Raw genomic sequence first — 10,669 nt, forward strand, 5'->3', positions numbered from 1 at the left:
CATGAAGATGCCTTTAAGCAGAATCAGATTAGCTAAACCCCACTGAAGGACAGTCACTGGGGTGGGCAGCCTGCCTTGAGTAGATAGGTCTTAAAAGATAGTTTGTGCAAGGAGATGGGCTATAAATTTCTTGGTCTTTCAGACAGATTTTCTTGAAGAAAGTTGTCAGGGCTTCTAAAGCTTGCAGCTTTTTGTTCTGCTCTCCTGCTGTTGCTGACACCAATTCAAGTCCTTTGCTGTCTGCAGCAGAGAAAGGGCTGGTTCAGAGTGACTGCTAGTGCTCCAGATAAGGTTATAAAGAAAAATAAAGGAAAGGAAAAATCTTACCATTGTCCCAGCTGAGTGTGGGGCTGCCTCAGTAGGAAATGAGTTAGATGGGCGTGCTACTTAGCAGGGAGAAATGGCACTGGTAGAACTCGTCTATTTAACCTAAGTGGTGAAGTGTCCCTTGAGAGAGGTACTGCCAGCTGTGACAGATGGCTTGAAAGCAACAAGCTGTGGTTTGCTGGAGGGGAATTTACTAGCAAATGTAAACAGGGATGTTTCAGACCTAGAAATGACAAAGGATGGTGAGGATCAAGCCCCAGATCAAGCGCCTCCTTGGTAAGTTATGGAGGCTCCTGAAAAATGTTTGTGAGAGCTCTCTGTAACTCTAGTCAGAGGGTTTGTTGCTTCATGAGCAATGAAGCTGTTACTGAGGTCACTGTGGGCTTTCCCCCAGCCAAGCGTGGCTGTTGGTGGGGGTGACCGTGGTACACTCAAGTGTCTGCTGAGAAAGTCAGCTCAGCAGCTCCAGGGGACAATTCTTAGGCCATAAAGCCCTCAAAAGTTTGAAGTCTTCAGGTTATGTCAAGCAGCTTGGAAAACCTTCCATCAAAACAAGGCCAGCTGCTGTCATAAGTCTGTCTCCCTTTCATTCAGAAAGACTGTGTGAAATCAAGTTCAACTTCTATTGATTTCCCCTGGGTTTTAAAAATCCAGGATCCCCAAATGTCTGCTGTCAGACTGTCTTTGGCTACACTACAAAACAGAATATAGTCTCTCTATCCAATTTGAAATACTTTAAAGCAGCAAATAACCCTGAACTACTTTATCTGCTACTGGTGCTGGGCTTCATACTCCTGTCATGGTACAGTGCCAGAAGAGGACCAGGCAGGGCTGCTTGGTGTTGGGTGCCCTGTCACACTCACAGTGATGAAAATGGTTGTGGCTGACACCAGCTGCCAACGCTGAACTTGGCTCAAGGCGACAGCTACATGCTCCAGCTTCAGGGCACATTGTTGGTTGGAGACCACTTTTTAAGTCCAAATAAGTGATGATGTGATAGTAGGAGCTAGAAGAGAGACATAAGAGAGGATGGAGAAAGAACTGAACAGGTCCAGCACAGCAGAGGTAGAACAGGGGAGTACTGCTAAGGGAAAACAACATGCAAATCTGAAGAAAAGCCACACGTCTGAAATTAATTTAGACCCTGGTTAACTGCTTAGTTGATAAGGTTTACTTAATTTTAAGTGAGGTAATTCACTTTGCTTTTAAATTGGAGTTTCTGCTGAAGGGTATAATGCAGTTTAGTCAATCAAATTTAATTCTGTGCATTTTGTAAATTTGATTGATTACTCAGAGCAATTTGAGTGACTCCAGGGAACCTGGTCCAGCTTTGTACAAATGCAAAAGAGGAAAAACTTCAGCTAAATGTTAAAGTTTCCAGCGGACACTGAGAGATTTCCCAGAAGCAACTGGACAAAAACATACTGGAGCCACACGTTACTGTAAGACAGACAGGGTTCTTATTGGGGGCATCTCTGCAAAGAGTACATCAGCATCCTCACCAAGCAAAGCGTTTGGTTGACTTGGGGTTGGCTGGTATCAGCTAGAACAAACTTTTCCCATAGTTAGCCTTCTTTTAGCAGTATCTTCCCTTTCAAAAGCTCAGAACACCATTGACATCTAGTGGTGAAATCCTGTGCCCAGAGAGCGAGTTTATTACACCAAAACTGCCGGCCTGACCTCGAGGGACTGCAGGACATAATGTAGCAGTAAGAGGCTCCTCTGTCATCTCTGTGGTCCACTGACCCCATTTTATTAGATTTGTTGACTCAGATTCCCGTTTAAGTGGACTGATGGGATTATCTGTTCAGCTTTTTTTGTGCATGTTCTACCCTGGATTTAACTTTCAGACTTTACGATGAGAAGGCACATTCACTTAGGACAGATGCTAATGCGAATAAAGACTGCTGCCTTCTCATCTGTCAGTAGTCCCTGGAGTCAGCATCTCATCCAAAGCTGTTGGCTGTAGTGTGAGCATTTGGTCTGAGGCATCTTCTCCAAACATTCTGCAAAGTTGTCTGGGTGTTCTTGACAAAAGCAAGCAAATCCCCAGCCTGCTGGGTTAATGGTGTGAGGCTGAATTCACTGTTTGCCAAAGGACAGGTTTTGTGAGCTCAAGGAGCGAGTTTTCTTCTGAAGGTGCTGTTGTACAAGTGCTCCTGGCAGGCTGGTGATAGCGTGTGGCTCTGTTCTCCGTATCAGTGGTACCCCCAGGAGTACAGCTGCAGCCAGCCAGCTGCAGCTGCCACATGGTGTCACAGGGAAGCTGCAAATAGATAAGATGGGAGCATTTTGTAGTCATATACAAGGCAAGCCTCCTCTGCATAGTAAACCTCGCATTTCAGCTGCGCTTTACCCTACCATTTGTGCAGCTAATGAGCGCAGCTCACCAGAGGTTTCCCCAGACTCACTGTGATATTGCAACTCTGGTTGCAGTGACAGCCTGGGGACCATAACAGGGACTTCTGACACTTGGTCTTTTGTGGACGGGGCAGGAATAGTGCACCTGGGCAGCACCAAAAAGTACTGTCAATAGAACTTATTAATTTAGTGCCACTCAGAGAGCTTTGAAGGCAAATAGAAAATGCTCACCTGTTTAAGGCACAAGGAGGCAGAGAGGAGTTGCTGTTTCAAGGAGAAGAAACTTCAGAAAGAGAGAGGCAGAGAGACATGGCCAAAATCACACGGCACTAGAGCACCATTCAGATGGAGCCTCACTCATCCTTGGGCACTTCCAAACCATTGGTGCTTCCCCTACGCCTGCTCACCGAACCAGTTATACACTGTAAAAGAGTCAGTGAAGGGGAAAGAGGCAAGAGCCTGATGGAGACAAGTGGAAGCTGAAGGGTGGCAGGGCACAGCCTCCTCCTGGATGGCTGCCCACAGCCTGTCTGTCTCCAGAGAAGTGCCCAATTATCTGCTTGGTGGAGCAGCTGTGGTGTTGCTTACACAGGCTCTCTGTTCTGTGGACTTTGAGGCATGTCCTACTTTTGAGGAAATCAGTGTGACTTGGAAAATCTTCCTCTTAAGCAGGGCCCCCATCCCAGATGGTGAACTTTCTACAGCTGCTCCTCCTCGGCTGCCTTGTCCGTTCGCTGTGCTAGCTGACAGTGGCTGGATAGGCATACTCTGGGGAAATTAGGTGGTTTTATGGGTTTGGAAGGTCACTTGCACAGAGATAGATGATGCAGTCCACAACTGCAAGCATGGAGGAGGCATTTTGGAAGCTGGAGAAAGGTGCTGCACCTTTCTTAGGCTGCTTGGAGCAACCTGCTTCAGAAGACACAGACCCTCCTCTTCCTGGGGGCTGTTCCCACTATGGGGCCTCCTCACTGGCCACAGATAGGCACATTTCCTTTGCATCTTCCTCAATGGCTTGCCACTGACATTGGTTTATTCCCAGGGTCTCTTATTCTGCCAAAATACCAACCACCTATTAATAGTTTGGGCTTTAGCAGCATTTGGGTTTAGTTTCTTCTATGAATCACTTTATTGAAAGAAGTGGGCTACTTTTTATTCCCAGTTTGCAGAATCTCTGGCTGAATGCCAGAAAATGCATACTGTGGCCAAAAAACAGGGAACTTCACCTAGAGAATTGTGTCCTGTCTTGTGCACAGGGCTGCACCATCAGTTGATTGACAGGTTAGGGAACCATGCCACTAAATTTTGCTTTTGAGCTGTGTTCTCCTTTATGCCAGCAGTCACTTCTGGAGTCACAGACAGTACTTGCGGGAGAAAGAATTACAAATGAAACAATTGAGGGGAAATAAGTGGTTTTAACCTCGTTTCTAAAGAAAAATGACTGATTTTTTTGCCCTTTCTGTCAACGATTGAATGACGGGCCCAGACCGGCAGGGAATCTGAATTGTTTATTCAAAGGAGTGAGTTGGTTTTATACACTTTTCTAAGGCACAGCATTTCCTTATATGGCGTGACCTATCCTGTGTTGCTACATCAGCAACACGCTTTCTCAATGTCCTTTTATGGGATTATCACTCGCTGTTCACTCGTCAGCTCCCGGCAGGTTCCTCTACATAGGGGTCTGCCGTGTGACACCTCCTCCCCCCAGGGTCCGGAGGAGACAAGCCTCTGTGTGCCGCCATGTGCTCCTTTGTGCTGCCATGTGCCTCTGCAGGCAGGTTTTACAGCTCACAACCCAATTCTCTCTTATAATTCCCCATAATTTCCCTTTTTCTGTTTTATACAAATAAGAATTATGAAACAAAACAATTCTAACATTAGAACATGTTTGACTCACTGTCTAAACTAAATAAGCTCTGTTCTTCACAAGACATGAAAACACTTAATATCTAAACAGATTGAACTTTGAGAAACAACATAAAATTGTCTAAAACTTTTACCATCACTCAGAATCTGCAACTGCTGGAAGGTCCTGTTTCACAGTAAGGATTTAGAAAGTCTTTCCTAGGCAAGACTTTCAAGTTTACTTTGGAAGAGGGCCTAGCTTTTTTAAGATCAAATTAGCAAGTCAAAATGACTTGATTACACTTTTAGGGCAGAAACACCTGGGTCTGATGGTGTAACCTCCAGTCAGCCAGGGCTATGGCTAGGCCTTGGCCAGAGCCTTAAGCTTTGACTGAGAGGATTTCTCTAAAATACTTATAAAATTGCTTAAAAACTTTATTAATATCATTCTGAATGCGATTGAAAAATTAAGAACATATAAACTTCTTTACAGTCTTTCCTGGGGGGCACACCCCATCTCTGCATTTCCCCTTTTCTGTTCTAACAATACTTAACACGAACATTTTTCAGCTTACTAAATTCAGGAAAATGTGTAACATAACATGCAGTTATCTTATTATGAACAGTGAAATAATACATCTACAACAACAAGTTCTCACCAAGTAAAAATAAGCAAGGTAATATCATTAACTGCTTAATATTATCAACTGTGTCAATACTTCACTGTTTCACAGAATATATAGAAATCTAGGCTTTGGAAAATTACAATTATAATAACATTAACTTTTTAAGTGGTTTCAAAAGGTTTCAAAAGGTTTTAAAAGGTAACAAGCTTAATTTTTGCTTTAAAAAATAGCTTACAAATTATAATTATTATCCGTCATAAAAAGCAAATAAAACAATGCAGGGTATTACAAGGTGGTGTGGTAAAAAAAAAGCAGTAGCTTGCAGCTGCTCTCGCACAAGCTGGTGAAAATGCTGAATGCTGCAGCTCCCCCACCCCCAAGGAAGGGGCAGGAGACGGGAGCCTCACCCATCTGTGGCATGGGGGCGGTCGCCGAGTGCAGCCGCGGCACAGCTTTGCCATGTGCTCGCCGCCATGTGCTCACCGCCATGTGCTCACCGCCATGTGCTCACCGCCGCGGCGCAGCTCTGCCATGTGCCACCCTGCCATGCGCTTGCCAGCGTGTGCTCCCCAGCACCACTATGCACTAGCCACCACGGCGCATCTCTGCCATGTACTCGCTGGCGCGGCTGCTCACCAGTGCTGCGAGGGTGCGGCGCCACACGCTCTCCCCTTGCCGCTGCACTCTTGCAGAAGGCAAATGGAGAGGGAACACGCTCCTCCCCAGCTCCAGCTGATGCCACATGGCGCAGGGCGGGGCGGGCTTTTCTACGGTACCGTCTGGCTTCCCTCCAAGGTCAAACAGGTCAGGGGACCAGGGGCCATCTTCTGGTTCTCCTCTCACAGCCCCGACAGACTTACGGTCGCTCGCTGGCGGCGCAGAGAGGCTTGGCATGGCTGCTGCAGTGGCACAAGTGGCTTTCTTTGTCTGGTCTCTTGGTGCGGCATGCGCTATGAGCGCCTTAGACGCTGTCCTCCAGGGACACAAAAGCTTTGTCAGCGCTGCGTCGCCGCATGTAGCTTGGCTTCACAACGTGTCTGAAGCATCCCATGTCTGAGGATAAAAAATATTGGTCCTTTCTAAAGTTGAATTACCATCTTTTGCCCAGAACAAGAGTCTGTTCAAATCTGTAGACTCAACTTCCTTGCCATGTTTGTTTAAAATCTGTTTTAACGTCTCTGGGACATTCTGTTCCTGGGATACTCCATCCCCTACACCCCCCATGGCTCAACCTACAATTTGTAGGGATTATAGCTGGCCAGCATTCTTGCAGCAGCATTTCAAGTCCCATGGGGCTCACTGACAGACGCACAGAGAGGCATATAATAAATTCCTCACATGGGGCACCATTTGTTGGCAATTGAATGATGGACCCAGACCGGCAGGGAATCTGAATTGTTTATTCAAAGGAGTGAGTTGGTTTTATACACTTTTCTAAGGCACAGCATTTCCTTATATGGTGTGACCTATCCTGTGTTGCTACATCAGCAACACACTTCCTTTTATGGGATTATCACTCGCTGTTCACTGTCTGTCAGCTCCCGGCAGGCTCCTCTATGCAGGGGTCTGCCATGTGACACCTCCTCCCCCCAGGGTCCGGAGGAGACAAGCCTCTGTGTGCCGCCATGTGCTCCTTTGTGCTGCCATGTGCCTCTGCAGGCAGGTTTTACAGCTCACAACCCAATTCTCTCTTATAATTCCCCATACTTTCTTATCCCTTATTAGATTTCTAGGTACTTGAAACATATTTGACCAAATCTGGAAGAGTCAGGAAAGGCTCAGAAATAAATATATGTCTGCGAGGAAACTCAAAAAGCAGCTGGGAGAGATAAAGAGTTACAGGAGGCTGCAGCACTGCTCCTCATCCCTGTGATGTTCTGTGGCCACTAAGAAGCCAACTCTTGCCTGATTCATATCAGTTCTTTCCCAGTAGAAATTTGGGTGGTCATAGGAATCAATGTCTGGGCACATTTGAGCAAGGTACCACTGGTGAACCTTGCTTTTCACCCTGGAGGTTTAGTGGCTGGAGGTGCTGTCCAGGCACTGATCCAGGGCCATAATCTAGTTCCTGCTTTTATCACCCTAGGCAAGTCTTCATATGTTCCTTTGGTTCACATCATAGTCCTTCTGCTTTTTTCCCAGTCCTGCCTTTTTGTACACCCTGCAAAGAGGGTGAAGTGTCTCAGGCAGGAGACTGACCATTTGTGAGGTCTGTACATGACAATGATATCCTGATGTTCCTGCTACCCCATTCCTAGCAGATTACTACTAGCAAAACAACAGTGTATTTTTTTTTTTTATATTTAATGAGGAGCAGGAGTAATTTTTGCTTTCTTCTCCCATGTTTTTTTAAGTCTTCAGACACAGTATGGAGAAGAGAGCCGTTCAGGGCAAAATAAACTGAATATCAGTCCTATTTCTATCCTGAGTATTTTATGGTGGAAAGACTAATGTCTGAGTACCTTACAGCATCTTTTCTGAAGCTCACTTAAGGATTGTAAGCAAAAGTGCTGTAGGAAGAAAGGAGCCGTCGTCCTAAATGTTGTTTGGCCAAGCAAGACAATTTGAATATGCCATAATGGCACTAACCTGAGGCAGAACTGCTGTTGCACAAAGCAGATAATAGTACAAGTGTACTTTATAATGAAGACATATTGGCTTGTCTTTTAATCTACAAAGAGGTGTTTCTAGCTGGAGTAAGCTGGGAAGGAATCAAATGGAGCTTCCTGTCTTCATTTCAAATATGTGACATGCAATGAGCTTGAGTAATGTGAACTGAAGTTTGTGTAGTGGTTGTTTTGGGGTTTTTTGTTTGTTTGTTGTTGGTTTTTATTTTGTTTTGTTTGGTTGGGGTGGGTTTTTTTGTTGTTGTGTTGTTTTGTTTTGTTTTGGAGGGTTTGGGGGATGGTTTGGTATAAAAAGGAACAAAAAGGCAGGAAATATCCCATCTCAGCTCAGTGTTGGTGAGTGGAAGAGGAGTCTCACAATGCCGTCTAAGGATTCCCTTGCTTGAGAGAGGACTACCTATGCTTAAGTCCCACTAGCTGGGAGCTGGCAATGCATTTTAACTGCTCTCACCAGGGCAAGAGCAGTTCCAAACATCACACATGGATGATATCTGTTCAGCCCCTTTCATATGAGAGAGAGCTTTACAATATTGTAGAGATAAGCTGTCAAAAGTTACAGACAGTTATGCCCAATCTGTGGGAGAAGTCAGGTAACTCCTGCATTTGAAAAACACATGGATCAGTATTTACTATTTCATTAATCTGGCTGCAGACAAGGAAAGAGTAATTTTAGTTCTGGCAGGGAACTGGATGAGACTTTTTTCTTTCTTCATAATATAGCAAGGTTTTGAGTGGCCCATTTCTCTTCAGTAAAGGTGGCCTTGACCTTGTTCTGCTCTTGTTTCTATAGCATGGCTTCACATTTGTTTTGCTGAAAAGCCTGTGTAGAGTGAAAAATCATTTGTGGGGGAAGTAACTGTCTTTGAATTTGATTTGGGAAAATGGCAACCTCATAGCAGGTCAATTGAAGCAAAAGTGCTGGAGCAAAAGTTTATCAAATACAGCCATAGCAACACTAGTAGCAGGGATGATGTGGATTGTGGTGCTTAAGCTAGAAATGTGTAACATCACAGTAAGACACAGGCATTTGGCGTCCTGGGTCATTCCACAGCAACCACAGCAGAAGCTATTTTAGGCTTTCTTTATTTTTATACATCAGTGACTTCCCCTGCTTTAATTCTGTGAGTAAGATGTCAGGCAGCCTTCAGAAAGGTATGATATTTGGGGTTTTTGTGATAACCAGTGTGACATTGCTGAATAGGTGTAACCGGCAGGTTCCTGATGGCTGCCAGGCACCTTCCTGGGACCACGTTGGTTCCTGGGAGCTTCTGTATTCCCTGTGTCACAATCAAAGCATTCCAAAGCACAGGCATGTTGGACATGGCAAAAGAGTGCAGATAGCATTCTATAGCCAGTGTCACACTCTCTCCAACATGCTTTTTATTGACACTTGGTTAAAATGGAGATTTTCCTTTATTGCCAATGATTTAAGGCTAGATTCTGTGAGATTACATACACACACACACACTTGATTAATCCTCCTTAAAAGGAGATGAAGTGCAGGACCAGCCTGTGATATTTGCCTATATGTATAGTTAAATTCTCTGTCAGGAAATATTTAACCTTGAGCTTAATATGGGATAGACTGTAGCTGAAAGAGAATGAAAAAGATTAATGTTCTGCGGTGACTTGCAGCATGCTGAACACTAGAGAGAAATTTGTCAAATGGAACAGCACAACAATGACACCTTCTGTAAAACACTAGAAATGTCATGTCTTACTGCTTTGGCTTCTTCCCTTGGAAATTCCTGACCTATACCTGGCAGAGGCCTGAAACAGGTATCTCTACAGAGAAGTCCTTTCCCTATCAGGCTGTACACATGCACCCCAAGCTGTCATGTCTCAAGCTGTAAAAACCATTTTGGCAATCCTATTCTACCTTTGTTTGGGGTTTCTTTCCTGTTTAAAGGCATGCTTGCCCAAATGAGTGAAAAGTTGAGTTCCTCACCTGAATGGCTTCAAGGTCATGGCAGCATACATGGGGGGTCCAGCCCCAGGCTACAAATACTTCTAAGTCACATATTAAAAATATTCCACTGCATTGTATTTCCTAAATGAAATTGTTAAAAGGAGAGAGCACAAGAGGGAGCCAGACTCTGCATCCTGCTAAAGGCTCTTGGCTGTGTGTTGGGAAGTGGTAAGGGGGGCCTGGAGCTTGGTCCCTGTGCTCCATCTGTATTTGTTCAGTGGCTCTTGCACTGGGTCCTGTGGGCACCAGGTCAAACTTCCAGGACTCCCCAGCCCCAGGTGATGTCCAAGGATTTGGCCTGCAAAGTCAAATCTCGTGTCTTTCTCTCTGACATCAAAGGAAGTAGAAGAAGAACATCCCATTCAGGCCAGGCAGGATGTGAAGAGGTGTAAGATATGATTTTGATCTCCTTCCCTGTGAGGAGGAAACACAACACAAACCTCCTGTTTCATCTCTCCAGTCACTACATTCTCATGGTGCAGGTGCTGGGTGAAGAGCAGTGGCACTGCTGGAGCAGGTTTATTAACTCTCTAACAGGAGCACAGCTGCTGGGGGTGTGTGGGGGGCAATGGCGCTCGTTTTGCAGTGGGGTTCCTGAGAGCAGTTGCTGTGGGGGCATGGGAGGCACGAGCCCGAGCCCTCAGCTTCCTGCTCCATGTGTGGTCAGCACCCACATTGCTCAGGAGATGCCCTCCCCAGTGTCTGCTGCTGCACAGGTGTCCTGGCTGACAGACAGCACTGACTTTGGCAGAAAGCCCTAACTTTAAAGCATCTAGGACTTTTACTGGCACTGATTTTAGCTGAAAATCACTCTTGCAGGGTATGACAGTCAGGAGCTGATTTTCTGCCCCCTGAACCTCAGACCAGGGTCTTTACCACAGGTCAGCCCCTCAGTTGCCATATGCATCCTGAAA

Source organism: Corvus brachyrhynchos, unplaced genomic scaffold (genome assembly GCF_000691975.1).
Source record: "Corvus brachyrhynchos isolate BGI_N302 unplaced genomic scaffold, ASM69197v1 scaffold84, whole genome shotgun sequence".
Classification (NCBI taxonomy): Eukaryota; Metazoa; Chordata; class Aves; order Passeriformes; family Corvidae; genus Corvus; species Corvus brachyrhynchos.